Source organism: Salmo salar, chromosome ssa13 (genome assembly GCF_905237065.1).
Source record: "Salmo salar chromosome ssa13, Ssal_v3.1, whole genome shotgun sequence".
In the NCBI taxonomy this organism is placed as follows: Eukaryota; Metazoa; Chordata; class Actinopteri; order Salmoniformes; family Salmonidae; genus Salmo; species Salmo salar.
Genome location: NC_059454.1, coordinates 47708662 through 47729790, shown reverse-complemented (window position 1 = coordinate 47729790; position 21129 = coordinate 47708662). Strand labels below are relative to the sequence as shown.

At 42.1% G+C, this 21129-nt stretch overlaps 1 protein-coding gene and 1 pseudogene across 6 annotated transcripts in view; both read right to left on the bottom strand.

The window, feature by feature from the left end:
* The window catches only part of LOC106566943 (glucocorticoid modulatory element-binding protein 2), a 42877-nt gene extending 39031 nt beyond the window's left edge, over positions 1-3846 (bottom strand). For 3 of the 6 annotated variants that reach the window (XM_014135611.2, XM_014135612.2, XM_045693342.1), the window contains exon 1: positions 3703-3842. The gene's annotated coding sequence lies outside the window, so the exon portion shown is untranslated. Of the gene's footprint in view, positions 1-3702 lie in introns of all 6 variants that reach the window. The other 3 variants (XM_014135609.2, XM_014135614.2, XM_014135613.2) reach the window with 3 other exon arrangements.
* A 3275-nt stretch (positions 3847-7121) lies between these two features.
* Positions 7122-18568, bottom strand: LOC106567297 (stathmin-3-like; annotated as a pseudogene).
* Between the last annotated feature and the right edge of the window lie 2561 nt (positions 18569-21129).

Here is a 21129-nt window from a genome sequence, read left to right as displayed (position 1 = left end):
TTCATCGACCTGGCCAAGGCTTTCGATTCTGTCAATCACCACATTCTTATTGGCAGACTCGACAGCCTTGGTTTCTCAAATGATTGCCTCGCCCGGTTTACCAACTACTTCTCTGATAGAGTTCAGTGTGTCAAATCGGAGGGCCTATTTTCCGGACCTCTGGCAGTCTCTATGGGTGTGCCACAGGGTTCAATTCTCGGGCCGACTCTCTTCTCTGTATACATCAATGATGTTGCTCTTGCTGCTGGTGATTCTCTGATCCACCTCTGCGCAGACGACACCATTCTGTATACTTCTGGCCCCTCTTTGGACACTGTGTTAACTAACCTCCAGACGAGCTTCAATGCCATACAACTCTCCTTCCGTGGCCTCCAACTGCTCTTAAACACAGGTAAAACGAAATGCATGCTATTCAATCAATCACTGCCTGCACCTGCTCACCCGTCCAGCATCACTACTCTGGACGGCTCTGACTTAGAATACGTGGACAACTACAAATACCTGGGTGTCTGGTTAGACTGTAAACTCTCCTTCCAGACTCACATTAAGCATCTCCAATCCAATATGAAATCTAGAATCGGCTTCCTATATCGCAACAAAGCATCCTTCACTCATGCTGCCAAACACACCCTCGTAAAACTGACCATCCTACCGATCCTCGACTTCGGTGATGTCATCTATAAAATAGCCTCCAACACTCTACTCAACAAACTGGATGCAGTCTATCACAGTGCCATCCGTTTTGTCACCAAAGCCCCACACACTACCCACCATTGCGACCTGTACGCTCTCGTTGGTTGGCCCTCGCTTCATACTCGTCGCCAAACCCACTGGCTACAATTTATCTACAAGTCTCTGCTAGGTAAAGCCCCGCCTTATCTCAGCTCACTGGTCACCATAGCAGCACCCACTCGTAGCATGCGCTCCAGCAGGTATATCTCACTGGTCTCCCCCAAAGCCAATTCCTCCTTTGGCCGCCTTTCCTTCCAGTTCTCTGCTGCCAATGACTGGAACGAACTGCAAAAATCAGTAAAGCTGGAGACTCATATCTCCCTCACTAGCTTTAAGCACCAGCTGTCAGAGCAGCTCATAGATCACTGCACCTGTACATAGATGGGCTATCTACCAACCTCATCCCCATACTGAATGTATTTATCTTGCTCCTTTGCACCCCAGTATCTCTACTTGCACATTCATCTTCTACACATCTACCATTCCAGTGTTTAATTGCTATATTGTAATTACTTCGCCACCATGGCATATTTATTGCCTTAACTTACCTCATTTGCACTCACTGTATATAAACTTTTTGTTTTCTTTTGTTCTACTGTATTATTGACTGTGTTTTGTTTATTCCATGTGTAACTCTGTGTTGTTGTATGTGTCGAATTGCGGCGCTTTATCTTGGCCAGGTCGCAGTTGCAAATGAGAACTTGTTCTCAACTAGCCTACCTGGTTAAATAAAGGTGAAATAAATAAAAAAATATATATATATATATATATATACACACACAAACACACTCTCTCCTCTCATCCGTCTCCGTGAATCCGTCTCCGCACCACGTGCTCTCACCCCTGGTGTCCCCCAAGGCTCAGTTCTAGGCCCTCTCCTATTCTCGCTATACACCAAGTCACTTGGCTCTGTCATATCCTCACATGGTCTCTCCTATCATTGCTACGCAGACGACACACAATTAATCTTCTCCTTTCCCCCTTCTGATAACCAGGTGGCGAATCGCATCTCTGCATGTCTGGCAGACATATCAGTGTGGATGACGGATCACCACCACAAGCTGAACCTCGGCAAGACGGAGCTGCTCTTCCTCCCGGGGAAGGACTGCCCGTTCCATGATCTCGCCATCACGGTTGACAACTCCCTTGTGTCCTCCTCCCAGAGTGCTAAGAGCCTCGGCGTGACCCTGGACAACACCCTGTCGTTCTCCGCTAACATCAAGGCGGTGACCCGATCCTGTAGGTTCATGCTATACAACATTCGCAGAGTACGACCCTGCCTTACACAGGAAGCGGCGCAGGTCCTAATCCAGGCACTTGTCATCTCCTGTCTGGATTACTGCAACTCCCTGTTGGCGGGGCTCCCTGCCTGTGCCATTAAACCCCTACAACTCATCCAGAACGCCGCAGCCCGTCTGGTGTTCAACCTTCCCAAATTCTCTCACGTCACCCCGCTCCTCCGCACACTCCACTGGCTTCCAGTTGAAGCTCGCATCTGCTACAAGACCATGGTGCTTGCCTACAGTGCTGTGAGGGGAACGGCACCTCCGTACCTTCAGGCTCTGATCAGGCCCTACACCCAAACAAGGGCACTGCGTTCATCCACCTCTGGCCTGCTGGCCCCCCTACCTCTGCGGAAGCACAGTTCCCGCTCAGCCCAGTCAAAACTGTTCGCTGCCCTGGCACCCCAATGGTGGAACAAGCTCCCTCACGACGCCAGGACAGCGGAGTCAATCACCACCTTCTGTAGACACCTGAAACCCCACCTCTTTAAGGAATACCTGGGATAGGATATAGTAATCCTTCTAACCCATACCCCCCCCACAAAAAAAAGATATAGATGTACTATTGTAAAGTGGTTGTTCCACTGGATATCATAAGGTGAATGCACCAATTTGTAAGTCGCTCTGGATAATAGCGTCTGCTAAATGACGTAAATGTAACCATATTCTCATTCACCCCTTTAGATTTGTGTATTAGGTAGTTGTTGGAGAATTGTTAGATATTACTGCACTGTCAGAACTAGAAGCACAAGCATTTCGCTAAACTCGCATTACCATCTGCTAACAATGTATGTGACCAATAACATTTGATGAAACACCTTAGGGATGAATTGGAATGTCGACTGCGAGCCAGGCCTAATCAACCAACATCATTAGACTCCACTCTACTGGGAAGGCTTTCCACTAGATGTTGGAACATTGCTGAGGGGACTTGCTTCCATTCAGCCACAAGAGCATTAGTGAGGTCGCAACTGATGTTGGGCGATTTAGGGCGTTCAAATTCATTCCAAAGGTGTTCGATGGGGTTGAGGCATGATCTACACTAAAGTATCTAGAATCGTCTTGAAAGGGAAATATACACATGCCTACTAATCGCTTGAAAGGGAAATATACACATGCCTACTAATCGCTTGAAAGGGAAATATACACATGCCTACTAAGTAGTTAGGGATGAATATTATGTGGAGGGCCTGACTAACAAGCTAAGACATTTGGAATCAACACTATTGAACTAACTAGATGTTACGTATAACGTTAGTTCTTCTCATTGCAGTTTTTGTGCTGTAGGTACATTATTCATGGTATAAGAAGCTAGTGGGGTGGCTAAGTTTAGCATGTCAAGCCAGGCCCAAACAAGGCAGAGATACATGTACTATAGCTATGGCGCACTAGCTGGATAGTTCACTAAGTTAGCGGAACCATACACTGGCATTTCATTTTTTAATTTTTTTTTTTATATATATTTTTTTTAACTGGCATTTCATTTTAAACTGAGCTTCACAGTTAACGCACAGCAAGCCAACGCCAGCTAACTACGCCGTGGGGATGAAATAACGTAGCAAGTTACGACGGCCCGACCGAAGCGTCCAGTGTTTACGTTCTGCTGCGTCGTGAGGAGCAGTTGCTTGCTAACAACAGAGGCACATATATGGCTGTTTTTTAGTACTGTGAAACTTGCTCATCTTACCTTTTTCAGAAATGGCTGCTGTTGTAGTGGTCAAGAATAACGCTAACGTTGCTCAAAGTTCAAGAGCGTAGGTTATGCGCAGTCACTGGATGGTTACGTCACAAATAGAGCAATGAGCCAGATGTTTCACCGGATGTATAAAGCTGAAGCATCCGGTTGACGGTTCCACTTACCATCAAATATGGTAAGGAGAGGAAGCCCAGTGGCCGGCAGTGGGAGAAGATGGAGCGAGATTGAACTGGGCCGACATTCTGCTGATTTTCTCATCGAAGAAAAGTCCGATCTGACTAAATGTTTCTGTTCCCAAATCTAAAAGATGTTACGAACAGAGTGCATTAAGTTCTGTATACGTGACCCTTTGCCAAAATAAAAAAAAATGGCGTTGTTTACAAGAAGTGGAAGAGCGAATTGAGTTATTGCACCAGATACTCAACATGTCTATTGCTTCTTTAATCAGGACTACAGTTTTCAGCTGTGGTAACATAATGGCAAAAGGTTTTTCTAATGATCAATTAGCCTTTTAAAATTATAAACTTGGATTAGCTAACACAACGTGCCATTGGAACACAGGAGTGATGGTTGCTTATAATGGGCCTCTTTACGCCTGGGTAGCTGTCCCATTAAAAATCATCAGTTTCCAGCTACAATAGTCATTTACAACATGAACCATGTCTACACTGTATTTCTGATCAATTTGAAGTTATTTTAATGGACAGAAAATGTGCTTTTCTTTCAAAAAGGTCATTTCTAAGTGACCCCAAACTTTTGAATGGTAGTTTATATGTTTATGGAGCTGTGCTAAGTCACTCATAACCAACACTTTATAGTTATGGTCGATGACCTACATTCTAAGTAATCATCCTACCCAATTTCCAAAGGAATATAAAGGAATATGTAGGACATGACCTGTAAGATTTCTTTGCCACATTCAACATAAACAACTCCAACCACAGGCCAATTAGGTGTTGGAAAGATCTAAGATCTGTTTGTGACAGCCCTTTCACAGACTCTCCTTCACAACCAGTCAACCAACCATTCCACTACTGGAGTATCCCCAGCATCATTCAGGATGAGATAACATTCCAGTAAGTCAATGGTCTCGTTGCTATGAAAGCTATAAAATGGAAACTGATCACCACACAGCCCTGAATACCCTGCCTGTCATATAGGAAGGATATTGGCCTTGTTGCTGCAGCTTGTCTAGTATGACCAGTTAGCTGTGCAACCTGGACAGGCCCCAGAACTACAACCACTACAGGCTACTTTGTCTCCTCACCCTGTTTGGACACACTCATGTCCTGGTCACCTCAAATGCTTTGAATCAGTCTTGCACACTTAGTTTCGGTGGGTAAAATAGGGGAAATGTTAGATCTGTACATACAGTACTAGTCAAAAGTTTGGACATACCTACTCATTCAAGGCTTTTTCTTTATGTTTACTAATAGTGAAGACATCAAACTATGAATAACACATATGGAATCATGTAGTAGCCAAGAAAGTGTTAAACATGAAAATATATTTTATGTTTAAGATTCTTCAAAGTAGCCACCTTTTGCCTTTGCGGACAGCTTTGCACACTTCTGGCATTCTTTCAACCAGCATCATGAGGTAGTCACCTCAAATGCATTTCAATGAATAGATGTTCCTTGTTAAAAGTGAATTTGTGGAATTTCTTTCCTTGATGCGTTTCAGCCAATCAGTTGTGTTGTGACAAGGTAGGGGTGGTATACAGAAGATAGCCCTATTTGGTAAAAGACCAAGTCCATATTAGGGCAGAAACAACAGTCCATCATACTTTAAGACATGAAGGTCAGTCAATCCGTAAAATTTCAAGAACTTTGAAAGTTTCTTCAAGTGCAGTCGCAAATACCATCAAGAGCTATGATGAAACTGGCTCTCATGAGAACCGCCACAGGAAAGGAAGACCCAGAGTTAACTCTGCTGCAGAGGATAAGTTCATTTAGAGTTACCAGCCTTAGAAATTGCAGCCCAAATAAATGCTTCATAGAGTTCAAGTAACAGACACATCAACATCAACTGTTCAGACGAGACTGCTAGAATCAGGCCTTTATGGTCAAATTGCTGCAAAGAAACCACTACTAAATGACACCAATAAGAAGATGGGACTTGTTTGGGCCAAGAAACATGAACAATGGAAATTAGACCGGTGGAAATGTGTCCTTTGGTCTCATGAGACCAAATTTGAGATTTTTGGTTTCAACCGCTGTGTCTTTGTGAGACGCAGAGTAGGTGAACGGATGACCTCCACATGTGTGGTTCCAACTGTGAAGCATGGAGGAGGAGGTGTCATGGTGTGGAGGTGCTTTGCTGGTGACTCTGACTGTGATTTATTTTTAATTCAAGGCACACTTTGCAATTATGTTAACACAGCTGATTACAGAAGAAATAAAACTGGCCTTCTTTAGACTAGTTGAGTATCTGGAGCATCAGCATTTATGGGTTCGATTACAGGCTCAAAATGACCAGAAACAAAGACTTTTCTTCTGAAACTCATCAGTCTATTATTGTTCTGAGAAATGAAGGCTATTCCATGCGAGAAATTGCCAAGAAACTGAAGATCTCGTACAATGCTGTGTTCTACTCCCTTCGTAGAACAGCGCAAACTGGCTCTAACCAGAATTGAAAGAGGAGTGGGAGGCCCCGGTGCACAACTGAGCTAGAGGACAAGTACATTAGAGTGTCTAGTTTAAGAAACAGACGCCTCACAAGTCCTCAACTGGCAAATTCATTAAATAGTACCTGCAAAACACCAGTCTCAATGTCAACAGTGAAGAGGCAACTCCGGGATGCTGGCATTCTGTGCTCTCTCGTTAGGACACTGTTGTTCAGACGAGCTAGCCGACAACACAGCTAATAGAATAACTTCAATCTGAAGCTGGAAAGACTGGGCTTTGTTTCGTTTGACAGTTTTTCAATTGACATTTCTTTGTATATGTCCATAAAAATGATGCCAGCTGATTAATGATTTCGATTGCCTGAGAAACGCTGTCTGCCTCTCTCTCTCGTCCTGACTCCCATACCTTACACGTTCATTACTATGGGACAGTTGGAGATTGAATTTGAATATTGAGATAATGTTGCAACAATGTCAGAGACAGATAGCAAGGTTTATGTTAGTCTAGAAAATGTCTAGATGTATGTGTGTGTGGGAGTGCACAGTGCATTTGGAATTCCAGCAATTAGAATTCATTACAACCATTTAAAAATGTGAAAATCTTCTAGTTGAAAAGCTGGAGGTGTTGATGTTTTAGTGAAAGAAACGTTATTCTGTAGAGATGTGTTTAGAGATGAAGAATTATGGCAGTTGAGATATATTGTAGGTAAACGTGTTCCTCTGTTGAATGACAGATGATATAGCAGGGTGCAGGGCATAATTATGACACAAAAGTGTAACCTTTCTAAAAACACACTTCACACAAGCCGGAAATTCCTTTCAGGAAAGCTTCCTTATCCGAAAAGGTCTGCTTGTTCCGGCGCACTTTGGCAGCATGCATCTCCTAGGAAGACCAAAAAGACCTCAAACAGAAACCAGTCAAGACGTAGGTGACAGGCTGTAGTCTGTTCGCCTCACCTTTCCCCAGAGAGAACTTACTGTTCTGAGGACAGATATTTATTTATCTGAGGAAGAAATAGAGGAATGGCAGAGAGAAAAAAAACAGGTCCTTACCTTCTTGCAGAGCCGCTGCTTCAGAGAGTTCAGGTACGTCTCCCGGTTCGCTTTCTTCGCCTCCATTTTGGAGTTGAGCTTCTCTTCTGCCATCTTGCTGAAGTTGTTGTTCTCTTCCATGGCCTTGTGTAGCACCTACCTCTCGTGCTCCCTCCGCTCAGCCAAATGCCTCAGCACCTGAGCTTCCTGGGACTATGGAGCAGAGAGAACAAGTACACTCTGAAGCAACATTCGATAGTCTACTAGAAACTATTATGTTAGGGCTGTGACTACCTTTTTTCATCCACTCTAAATAGCTTGATATTCAATGCAGACTTGTACTGTATCTAAATCAGAATTGTAGATGTGCAAATTGTGCGTGTATGATTATATAATTGATTATATAATTTCCCCAATAATTCAAAATGGTAATTATTTGTCTCATTTATTGTCAAATGAGTCAACCAGATTTTGAAACAATAATTTGGGTTTCGGTTTGAAGCCTGGGGGCTTGTTTCGCCCCCAGGCTTCCACAGACACATTTCTCTCCTCTCTTTGGTACATTATATTCCAGCAGCGATGACAGGTCCTCCCCATTCATGACTGCTCCTTCCCCCAGGGAAGTGACTGTGTGATACGCAACCAAGAAATGAAGCAGTTGTCACTCAACAATGCTAGTTAGTTCTCAGTTTTTCCACTGAAGTGAAAATGCACAGTAGAAAAAGGTGAGGTGAAAAATGCTTACAGAAAACACAGGAAAACCCCCAAACTAGAATGAAGCCATGTTGCTAGTTATTTCTGTCTGTCTGAAATGTAAACTATCCGCCTCTTTTTTTCAAGGTTGTGTTCATTAGGGCATGTGACAGAAAAGGTTTTGAAGAATGTTGGAAAAAAAGGACAATAAGCATTTCTTATTGGACAAGTCCATATAGTCCCTCCCTGTTTCAGTTTGCTTTCTTACATTTGATACCTTATGAACACAACGAAGCTCATTCATGTGTGACCGCTCTGGCATTTCAGTAGAGGTTCTGGATGTCTAAAGGGAGACTTGTATTTGTTACCCCATATCATTCATCTTCCCTTATACAGTGCATTCGGTATTCAGTATTCAGACCCCTTTACTTTTTCGACATTTTGTTACGATACAGCCTTATTCTAAAAAGGATTCAAGATTTTTCCCCTCATCAATCTACACAGAATACCCCATAATGACAAAAACTGTTTTTTATAAATGTTTGCAAAAATGGAAATATTACATTTACATAACTATTCAGACCCTTTACTCATTACTTTGTTGATGCACCTTTGGTAGCAAATACAGCCCCAAGGGGTATGATGCTACAAGCTTGGCACACCTGTATTTGGGGAGTTTCTCCCATTCTTCTCTGCATATCCTATCAAGCTCTAAGGTTGTATGGGAAGCGTTGCTGCACAGCTATTTCCAGGTCTCTCCAGAGATGTTCGATTGGGTTCAAGTCCGGGTTCTGGCTGGACCACTCAAGGACATTCAGAGACTTGTCCGGAAGCCACTCCTGCCTTGTCTTGGCTCTGTGCTAAGGGTCGTTGTCCTGTTGGAAGGTGAAGTCTGAGGCCCCCAATCTGAGGTCCTGAAGCTGCTCCAGAGCGTTTTCATCAAGGATCTCTCTGTACTTTGCTCCGTTCATCTTTTCCTCGATCCTGACTAGTCTCCCAGTCCCTGCCACTGAAAAACATCCTAGACATGACGCGTGGCATTCAGGCCGTAGAGTTCAATCTTGGTTTCATCAGACCAGAGACTCTTGTTTCTCATGGTCTGATAGTCCATTAGGTGCCTTTTGGCAAACTCCAAGCGGGCTGTCATGTACCTTTTACTGAGGAATAGCTTCCGTCTGGCTACTTCACCATAAAGGCTGGATTGGTGGAGTGCTGCAGAGATGGTTGTCCTTCTGGAAGGTTCTCCCATCTCCACAGAGGAACTCTGGAGCTCAATCAGAGTGACCATCGGGTTGTTGGTCACCTCCCTGACCAAGGCCCTTCTCCCCCGATTGCTCTGTTTGGCTGGGCGGCCTGCTCTAGGAAGAGTCTTGGTGGTTGCAAATGTCTTCCATTTAAAAAAAGTTAATCAGGCTAGGGTGTATTTTTCTCCACTTCCTGTCTGACTGATGTGCTCAAAGTAAACTGCCTGTTACTCAGGCCCAGAAGCCAGGATATGCATTTAATGGGTACCATTGGATAGAAAACACTTTGAAGTTTGTAGAAATGTTAAAATAATATATGAGACTATAACACAATTGATATGGTAGGAGACAATCCAAAGACAAAACAACCGGAAATTTTATTTTTTTGAGATCCCATGCTCTTACAATGGAAAGCTATAGGGCATATGCAATTCCAGCTCCCAGATTGCAATTCCTATGGCTTTCACTAGATGTCAACAGTCTTTGTTCAAGGTTTCAGGCTTGTTTCTTCCCAAATGAGGAAGAATTTTGAGTTTTAGTACTGGGAGTCAGTTGGAAATCAGTCTGTGCACGCGCGATGAAGAGGACGCACACCTGCTAATTTTGCTTTCCTATTGAACATACTTCTTTCTGTATGAAATATTACAATTTAATTACATTTTAGGGTAAAATATAAACGTATTTTGACTTTTTTTAACAAAGTTTAGAGGTAGCTTTTTGGATTCCTTTCTCTGCAAGTTGAACGAGTCGATTACTCAAATCGATGGCGCCAACCAAACTGATTTTTTGGGGATATAAAGAAGGATTTTATCTAACAAAACGACAATGCATGTTGTAGCTGGGACCCATTGGATTGCAAATCAGAGGAAGATTTTCAAAAAGTAAGTGAATATTTAATCGCTATTTGTGATTTTATGAAGCCTGTGCTGGTTGAAAAATATTTTGATATGGGGCGCCGTCATCAAACAATCGCATGGCATGCTTTCGCTGTAAAGCCTATTGTAAATCGGACAATACAGTTAGATGAACAAGACTTTATGCTTTTAACCGATATAAGACACTTTTATGTACCTAAATGTTTAATATCCATAATTTTTACGATTATTTATTTGAATTGCGCGCCCTCCAATTTCCCCGTAAGTTGTCGACAGGTGACCCGCTGGCGGGATGCCTAGCCCTAAGAAGAAGGCTTCTTGGGGACCTTCAATGCTGAAATATCTGCATACATAGGCGTACGGAGGCCCATTATCAGCAACCATTAGTCCTGTGTTCCAATGGCATGTTGTGTTAGCTTATCCAAGTTTTTCATTTTAAAAGACTAATTGATCATTAGAAAACCCTTTTGCAATTATGTTAGCACAGCTGAAAACTGTTGTACTGATTAAAGTAGAAATAAATCTGGCCTTCTTTAGACTAGTTGAGTATCTGGAGCATCAGCATTTGTGGGTTCGATTACAAGATCAAAATGGCCAGCAACAAAGACTTTTCTTCTGAAACTCGTCAGTCTATTCTTGTTCTAAGAAATGAAGGCTATTCCATGCGAGGAATTGTCAAGAAACTGAAGATCTCGTACAACGCTGTGTACTACTCCCTTCACAGAACAGCGCAATCTGGCTCTAACCAGAATTGAAAGAGGAGTGGGAGGCCCCGGTGCATAACTGAGCAAGAGGACAAGTACATTAGAGTGTCTAGTTTGAGAAACAGACGCCTCACAAGTCCTCAACTGGCAGTTTCATGAAATAGTACACGCAAAACACCAGTCTCAACGTCAACAGTGAAGAGAGGACTCCGGGATGCTGGGCTTCTCGGCAGAGTGGGAAAGAAAAAGCCAAATCTCAGACTGGCCAATAAAAAGAAAAGATTAAGATGGGCAACAGAACACCGACATTGGACAGAGGAAGATTCGAATTTTTTTAATGGACAGACAAATCTGTTTGAAGTGTTCGGATCACAGAGAAGAACATTTGTGAGACGCAGAAAAAATGAAAAGATTCTGGAGGAGTCCTTGACGCCAACTGTCGAGCATGGTGGAGGCAATGTGATGATTTGTACAGGGTAAAGGGATGTTGAAGGAGGAAGGCTATCACTCCATTTTGCAACGCCATGCCATACCCTGTGGACCAGCTCTTAATTGGAGCCAATTTCCTCCCACAACAGGACAATGACCCAAAGCACAGCTCCAAACTATGCAATAACTATTTAGGGAAGAAGCAGTCAGCTGGTATTCTGTCTATAATGGAGTGGCCAGCACAGTCACCGGATCTCAACCCTATTGAGCTGTTGTGGGAGCAGCTCGACCGTATGGTACGTAAGAAGTGCCCATGAAGCCAATCCAACTTGTGGGAGGTTCTTCAGGAAGCATGGGGTGAAATCTCTTAAATTTACCTAAACAAATTGACAACTAGAATGCCAAAGGTCTGCAAGGCTGTAATTGCTGCAAATGGAGGATTCTTTGACGAAAGCAAAGTTTGAAGTACACAATTATTATTTCAATTAAAAATCCTTATTTATAACCTTGTCGACGTCTTGACTATGTTTCCTATTCATTTTGCAACTCATTTCATGTATGTTTTCATGGAAAACAAGGACATTTCTAAGTAACCCCAAACTTTTGAATGGTAGTGTGATTGATTGCCATTTTTTCCTCCCTATCTTTCTTTCCCTGCCTTCTGTCTCCCTTTTCATCCCATCCTCCTCTACCTTCCTCTCAGCAAACTCCAAGAACTTACTTCACCAGCTTTTTCCCTCTCCCATCCTCCCTCATTTTTTGCTCAATACACTTGTATCCTCCTTCCTTTCTGTCATCTATTAGCAACCTCTCCTCAGCAACCTCCATGAACTCCATGAACCTGACCTGCTTTTTCCTGCCTTGCTCCCCCCTATTCCTCATTCCATTTTCTGTCACTCTCCTTTATCTCTGTTCTCCTCTCTTACCTTTTACCTCTCCTCAGCAAATCCATGAACTTCTATCTCACAATATTTTCCCCTATTCTCTTTTCCCCCCTACATCTCTTTCTCCCTCCCTCCTTTCCCTCATCTTCCTCTCTTACTTTTCTCCTCTCCTCAGCAGCCTCCAGCCTCCTCTGCAGTTCGTCCAGGGAGATGTTCCTCTTGGGAGGAGACGCCTGGGCGGGGGGAGAGGCCAGGGTACTGGGACTGCCTGGGAACAGGTCGGTGGGGGATTTCAGGATCACCTCAAAGGACTGGCCCGACAGTCGCTTGTTGATGGACTTCACCTCCAAGTCTACGTAGAGACACAAGACACATAAGACACAAAATGGCTGCTGTCCATTACCTCAGATGGGTGGGTGATACACATTGGTGGTGGATAGGATTTATTACCAGCCATCCGATGTACAGTAAAAAAAAATGAGCCAAAGACAAAAAAAATTACATACAAAGCACAATGTTCACATCAAACATGGGCTGACCTCCAAATTGGTTGTTGGTGGTGGGGTATGATGTCTGGGGGTATAGGCAGGAGCAAATGAGAGACATCATGGACATCTCCTTGATCTGCTCTGTATAGGCTGTAAGAAAAAGGAACAAAGAAAGAAAAAGAGAGACATGGTAAAAGTAGCAAAACGCATGGCCCGCCCACCTGAGGAGCTGTATTTTTCAGCCAACTATGTCCTGTGTTTGAACGGTGCAAAAATCCACTTGTCACTTTAATCTCCATGGATTGATTGCTTTCATTTTACTTCTGCGGCTATTTCATACTCTTGCTTGTACCTGTCTTTTTTTTCTGTTAACGCTACGACTACAGGAATGTTTGTAGGACCTGTCAAACACACCCCGTAATGGCTGAAATGGGTTCAATGGAATACATTGGCTTTCTGAATCTATAAGAAGGCTTAAGCTTGACAATTACATAACAAGAAAGAGTAGAAAGATACATTCATTGGTGTTCACTTTTTTTGTGAAATTGAAAACTTCTGAAAATTAATACTAGGATTATAGTGATATTATGTCTGATCTCGCAAACAATGTAAAGTGTTTTCTGGTTAAAGCCCTGTTTCACCCCTTTATGTTAATTTATCCATATATCCAAATGAGGCACACATAATTTTCTTGTCTTTTAACACAATATATAAAATATATCTTCATCCATTGTCTAACTGTTACATTTATTAGAATTGTCTTTAAAAACGTTCAACAATTTTGATGACCGTTGCTACAAGACACTACGTCACCGCAAAATCTACGGGTAGAGCTCGAAAATTCAAGCCACTTGGGTACTGCCATAGACTTACATTAGAAGTGCTCATCCAAGAAGGCTAAAGGTCATTGACCACAGATACAATTATGTCAAATCACGTTATATATACCTTAGCTTTGATTGGGCTGATCATGTCAACATCATACTTTCAAAATCTTAGCTAGCAAGCCAGATAAGCAGTCATCATCATGCATCAAGTCGGCAATCTACTGGCAAATCCTTTTCGATCCTTGTCATATAAAGAGAAAATGTAGATAAAACGTATCGGTGCTCATCGGCCATTGGACATAAACATTACACAACAAGTTGGAAATTGCAAATTCAACAATGAGTGCTAAGGCGGCACTGCAGCCCCGGGTTTGATCCCAGGCTGTGTCACAGCCGGCCGTGACCGGGAGATCAATGGGACGGCACACAATTGGCCCAGCGTGGTCCGGTTTAGGGGAGGGTTTGGCTGGCCGGGATGTCCTTGTCTCATCGTGCTCTAGCGACTCCTTGTGACGTTCCGGTCGATCGAATTCGGTCCTCAGTTCAACAGTGTTTCCTCCGTCACATGAGTGCGGCTGGCTTCCGGGTTAAGCAAGTAGTGTGTCAAGAAGCAGTGTGGCTTGGCTCTCGACCGTCGCCGAGTCCGTAGGGGAATTGCAGCGATGAGACAAGATCGTAACTACTAATTAGATATCATGAAAAAGAAGGTAACTCCATGGGCCAGAAATATTTGAATACATTGGCCATGCTGTCGATCCAGCATGACTTCTGCCATGTTCAAAACAACTGGAAACTCAGATCTGGGAAATCTCAGACTTCAGTGAGTTCAAGACAAATGAGAACTCGGATAAAACTAACTCCAACTGGGAAAATACAGAAAATAATTTTTAACGGTCATCCAACTCTTTCTAGAGCCCACAAGAAGGACTGCTGCGCTACCTTCCTGTTCAAGTGAGCACAGCACAACAAGGTGAGTTCAAAAATGTATTGTACGTAGCTAAAAAAGTAATACTAAGTGTATGTTGTGTAGTAAGTTAGTAGCTCATGTGCCTCAACCTAAAAATGTGCTCTCCTTTCACCTAACTTAGCCTACTGTTCTGCACATTTAGCCTATAGCCTGTTTTAGAGAAATGTCATCATCGAATACTGTAAGAGCTTTCCTTGTCTGCTTATATGCCCCCTTTATTTATCTTACAGTTCTGACTTGGTGTACAGGGGAGAATACTGTACAAACGGCCCATGTTATGAATTCTGTCGCCGTACATTTCAAAAGTGATTATCGTTCCACATATTTTATTATTAAACTCTGAAACTATGCAATACATACAAATAAACTAAAGAACAAAACCAACAAACTGTGACGCAGAGGTGAAACATACACTAACTCAAAAACAATCTCCCACCAACCCAGGTGGGAAAAACCCCTACTTAAGTATGATCTCCAATTAGACACAACGGATGATCATCTGCCTCTAATTGGAGATCATCCCAAACAAAACCCAACATAGAAATACAAAAACTATAACATAACAACATAGAAAATCTAAACTAGAAAAAAAAACTGCCATGCCCTGACCTAAAATAACAGCTTTCTATGGTCAGGACGTGACAATTACAGATTGCTTTTTCTACGCTCGTCGTTCCCTTATGCCATAGTTTGTACATCTCAATTGTCAGTAGAAACCACATTTGTTTAAGCAAATCAGCCGTGTCAGCTATGTGTTTTTAAATGAGGCTGAATGAACTGTTTCGCTGCCAGACAAGACTACGCTGATAGCCAGGTGTATCAGTAGTAAGGGTTTGGGACTGCTGTTGGGACAGCTTTATGTAGGCCCTAACAGTTTGTCGGCACCTTTTGTCACTGTTATAGTGCAATTAATGTATTGTTTAGTGTAGTTTCTTTGTGCCATGCATCTAAAAAATTTTTTTTGCATTTGCCCCACTAAGATTTACATGCTAAAATTGCCACTGTACAACCATGAGTCAAAACATGTTAGAATCACCTTTGGCAGGGATTACAGCTCTCTAAGAGCTTTGCACACCTGGATTGTACAATATTTGCACATTATCATATATATATATATTTTAATTCTTCAAGGTCAAATTGGTTGTTGATCATTGCTAGACAAACATTTTCAAATTGGGCCATATATTTTCAAACTGATTTAAGTCAAAACTGTAACTACGTCACTCAGGAACATTCAATGTCGTGTTGGTAAGCAACTCCAGTGTATAGTTTGCCTTTCAGATTTTAGGTTATTGTCCTGCTGAAAGGAGAATTTGTCTCCCAGTATCTGTTGGGAAGCAGACTGAATCAAGTTTTCCTCTAGGCTTTTGCCTCTACTTAGCTCTATTCCGCAAAATTTAGGCAGTTTATACAATTTTAAAAACATTACAATACATTCACAGATTTCACAACACACTGTGTGCCCTCAGGCCCCTACTCCACCACTACCACATATCTACAGTACTAAATCCGTGTGTATGTATAGTGCGTATGTGTTTGTGTTGCTTCACAGTCCCCGATGTTCCATAAGGTGTTTTTTTTACCTGTTTTTTAATCCAATTTTACTGCTTGCATCAGTTACTTGATGTGGAATAGAGTTCCATGTAGTCATGGCTCTATGTAGTACTGTGTGCCTCCCATAGTCTGTTCTGGACTTGGGGACTGTGAAGAGACCTCTTGTGGCATGTCTTGTGGGGTATGTATGGGTGTCTGAGCTGTGTGCCAGTAGTTTAGACAGACAGTTCGGTGCATTCAACATGTCAAAACCTCTCATAAATAAAAGTAGTGATGAAGTCAATCTCTCCTCCACTTTCAGCCAGGAGAGATTGACATGCATATTATTAATATTAGCTCTCTGTGTACATCCAAGGGCCAGCCGTGCTGCCCTGTTCTGAGCCAATTGCAATTTTCCTAAGTCCTTTTTTGTGGCACCTGACCACACGACTGAACAGTAGTCAAGGTGCGACAAAACTAGGGCCTGTAGAACCTGCCGTATTTGATAGTGTTGTTAAGAAGGCTTTACTATAGACAGACTTCTCCCCATCTTAGCTACTACTGCATCAATATGTTTTTACCATGACAGTTTACAATCTAGTGTAACTCCAAGCAGTTTAGTCATCTCAACTTGCTCAATTTCCACATTATTTATTACAAGATTTAGTTGAGGTTTAGGGTTTAGTGAGTTTTGTTCCAAATACAGTATTTAGAAATATTTAGGGCGAACTTATTCCTTGCCACCCACTCTGAAACTAACTGCAGCTCTTTGTTGAGTGTTGCTGTCATTTCAGTCACTGTAGTAGTTGGCGTGTATAGTGTTGAGTCATCCACATACATAGAAACTCTGGCTTTACTCAAAGTCAGTGGCATGTCATTAGAAAAATGGAAAAAAGCAAGGGGCCTGAACAGCTACACTCCCAGCTACACTGGGAATTCCTGATTCTAACTGGATTATATTTGATAGGCTTCCATTTAAGAAATCCCTGTGTGTTCTGTTATAGAAGTAACTCTTTATCCACATTATAGCAGGGGGTGTAAAGCCAAAACAGTTTTAACCAGCAGCAGACTATGATCAATAATGTCAAAAGCTGCACTGAAGTCTAACAAGACAGCCCCCACAATCATTTTATCATCAATTTCTCTCAGCCAATCATCAGTCATTTGTGTAAGTGCTGTCCTTGCTGAGTGTCCTTCCCTACAAGCATGCTGAAATTCTGTTGTCAATTTGTTTGCTGTAAAATAGCATTGTGTCTGGTCAAACACAATTTATTCCAGAAGTTTACTAAAGGTCGGTAACAGGCTGATTGGTTGGCTATTTGAGCCAGTAAAGTGGGCTTTACTATTCTTGGGTAGTGGAATCACTTTAGTTTCCCTCCAGGCCACGCTCTCTAGTAGGCTTAAATTGAAGATGTGGCAAATAGGAGTGGCAATACCGTCTGCTATTATCCTCAGTAATTTTTCATCTAGATTGTCAGACCCTGGTGGCTTGTCATTGTTGATAAACAACAATAATCTTTTCACCTCTTCCACACTGACTTTACAGAATTAAAAAGTACAATTCTTGTCTTTCATAATTTGATCTGATATACTTGGATGTGTAGTGTCAGCGTTTGTTGCTGGCAAGACATCCCTAAGTTTGCTTATCTTGCCAATGAAAAAGTCATTAAAGTAGTTTGCATTATCAGTGGGCTTAGTGATGGATGAGCCATCTGATTCAATGAATGAAGGAGCCGAGTTGGCTTTTAAGGTGCCCCAAAGATTTTTACTATGTTTCTTTATATAATTTATCTTTGTTTCATAGTGTAGTTTCTTTTCTTTTTATTTAGTTTAGTGACATGATTTCTTAATTTGCAGTATGTTTGCCAATCAGTTGTGCTGCCAGACTTAATTGCCATACCTTTTGCCTCATCCCTCTCAACCATACCATTTTTTGATTCCTCATCAATCCAAGGGGATTTAACCGTTTTTACAGTCATTTTCTTAACGGGTGGGTGCTTATTAGTAACTGGAAAAAGTAGTTTCATAAATGTGTCAAGTGCAGCGTCTGGTTGCTCCTCATTACACACCACAGACCAGCAAATATTCTTTACATCATCAACATATGAAGTGCTGCTCAGTTGTTGTGTTTTAAGAAACTCATGCCAGCCTACACATTGTATATGAAAGACATCCTATGCTATAGTATTTTACAGCAGTAGTTCTCAACCCTGGGGGTCCGTGTGTGAAAGTGGTAATGTCAGCATTTCTTGAAGGAGTCATCCAAGCACTTGTGTTGAAAAACCTTGTCAATGGAATCTGAGGATGCCTCTCTGCATTCACAGGTTCCGATACAGAATACAAACAAGCCAATCTAACACATTCATTAAATCTGCTTGAAATCCTCCTGAAGTGTGCACTTGTTCACCACAATTCCACACATTTAAAAGCATTGGATTAGTATTGACATGGGCTAGAAGAAGTTTCCATATACCAGTCATTTCCTTTCAAATCCATGAAGGGAAGTGAACAAGTGAACACTTTAGGAGAAAGAAGATAATTTGGACGTACCCCATGACTGCCTGTGTGTTTGTCCCGTATGAAGTCAGTCTTCCTATAATGCTAATGAGGCAGGAGCCTGAGCATGTCTAGATGATTAGCCTCCAGAAAATAATACTTCCTCTTAAAGATCAATACCTTTTAAGGTAGCTTGCTGCTGCTGAATAGATAAGCAGGCTGTGGCCTTCATTGTGGGAGCAGAGATACCGAGGTGCCCTACCTCGTATGGGTAAATGAGGAAAGTGGGCACAGCTCGCACTCTGGAGTTTAAAACATGTCCTTTATCAAGAAGCATTGTTAAAAGTAGTGTTAACATGTTGGCCTTCATTAGAACGCACACGTCGTGTTACGTAGTCTCTGAGATTATCAGATCGTTAAGTCATATTCATGGGGTTCACGCAATGTTAAACACTACTTCGTAATTTGCAGAGATCTGCTACAGATTTGATTTGTCTCAGATCTCTTCTAATTACAATTTGGTGTGTTTGGTTTGAGTCGGGTGTAAGCATGGAGAAGATAATATCTTTAGTTGGACAGTGCTACGGTGCTGAAATTTCTCAAGCCCTGTAGGAACTGAGCAGGGTTGAAGTAATTGCCCAACTGCTCATTAAATGGTGTAACATTTATAGTGTAAATGGAAAAACTAGAGTGGTGAGGCATCGTTCAACTCTAAAGGGGGAAAGGTTATGTGTGTTATACCATGCGGTCAGCATTTGCCCATTGTTCTTCTCAAAATTCTTCAAGCTCTGTCAAATTGGTTGTTGATTATTGCTAGACAACCATTTTCAGGTCTTGCCATAGTTTTCACGCAGATTTAAGTTAAAACTATAACTCGGTCACTCAGGATCATTCACTGTCTTCTTGGTAAGCAACTCCAGCATCTTTTTTAATCCTTAAAAACTCCCAATACCTTAACGATTACAAGCATACCCATATCATGATGCAGCCACCCCTATTCTTGAAAATATGGAGAGTGGTACTCAGTAATGTGTTGTATTGGATTTGCCCCAAACATTACACTTTGTATTCAGGACAAAAAGTTAATTGCTTTGCCACATGTTTTGCAGTATTACTTTAATGCCTTGTTGCAAACAGGATGCATGTTTGTAATGTTTGTATTCTGTACAAGCTTCGTTATTTTCACTCTGTCAATTAGGTTAGTATTGTGGAGTAACTAAAATGTTGATCCATCCTCAATTTTCTCCTATCACAACCATTAAACTCTGTAACAGTTTTAAAGTCACCATTGGCCTCATGGTGAAATCCTTGAGCGGTTTCCTTCCTCTCCAGCAACTGAGTTAGGAAGGACGCCTGCATCTTTGTAGTGACTGGGTATATTGATACACCATCTAAGTGTAATTAATAACTTCACCATGCTTGAGTGGCTATTTTATTTTTACCCAGCTACCAATAGATGCCCTTCTTTGCAAGGCATTGGAAAACCTCGCCGGTCTTTAAAGTTGAATCTGTGTTTGAAATTTACTGCTCGACTGAGGGACCTTATAGATACTTGTATGTGTGGGGTACAGAGATGAGGTAGTCATTCAGAAATCATGTTAAACACTATTATTGCACACAGAGTGTGTACAGGCATCTTATTCTGTGACTTGTTAATTAAGAAAATGTGTAGGCTTGTCATAACAAAGGGGCTGAATACTAATTGACTCAAGACATTTCAGCTTGTCATTTTTTATTAATTTAATTGAAAAAAATTGAGAAACATAATTCCAATTTGACATTATGGGGTATTGTGTTTGGGCCAGTAACCCCAAAAAAGCACAATTTAATCCATTTTAAATTCAGGCTGAAACACAACCAAATGTTGAAAAAGTCAAGGGGTATGAATACTTTCTGAAGGCACTGAATCTAAATCAAGTGTATTTATAAAGCCCGTTGTACATCAGTAGATGTCATAAAGTGTTATACAGAACCCCAGCCTAAAACCACAAACAGCAAGCAATGCAGATTTAGAAGCACTGTGGCTAGGGAAAACTCCCTAGAAAGGCAGGAACCTAGGAGGAAACCTAGGCTCTGAGGGGTGGCCAGTCCTCTTCTGGCTGTGCCGGGTGGAGATTATAAGAGTACATGGCCATTAAGGCCAGATTTTTCTTCAAGATGTTCAAACGTTCATAGATGACCAGCAGGGTCAAATAATAATCACAGTGGTTGTAGAGGGTGTAACAGATCAGCACCTCAGGAGTAAATGTCAGTTAGCTTTTCAAAGCAGATCATTCAGAGGTCGAGACTGCAGGTGCAGTAGAGAGAGAAAGAGAGACGCGAAAACAGCAGGTCCGGGACAAGGTAGTATGTTCGGTGAACCAGTCAGGGTTCCATAGCCACAGGCAGAACAGTTAAAACTGGAGCAGAAGCACGATCAGGTCGACTGGGGACAACCAGGAGTCATCAGGCCAGGTAGTCCTGAGGCATGGTCCTAGGGCTCAGGTCCTCCTGGAGGGGAGGGAGAGAGAGAATTAGAGGGAGCCTACTTAAATTCACACAGGACACCAGATAAGACAGAAAAATTACACCAGATATAGCACTGACCCTAGCCCCCCGGCACATAGACTATTGCAGCATA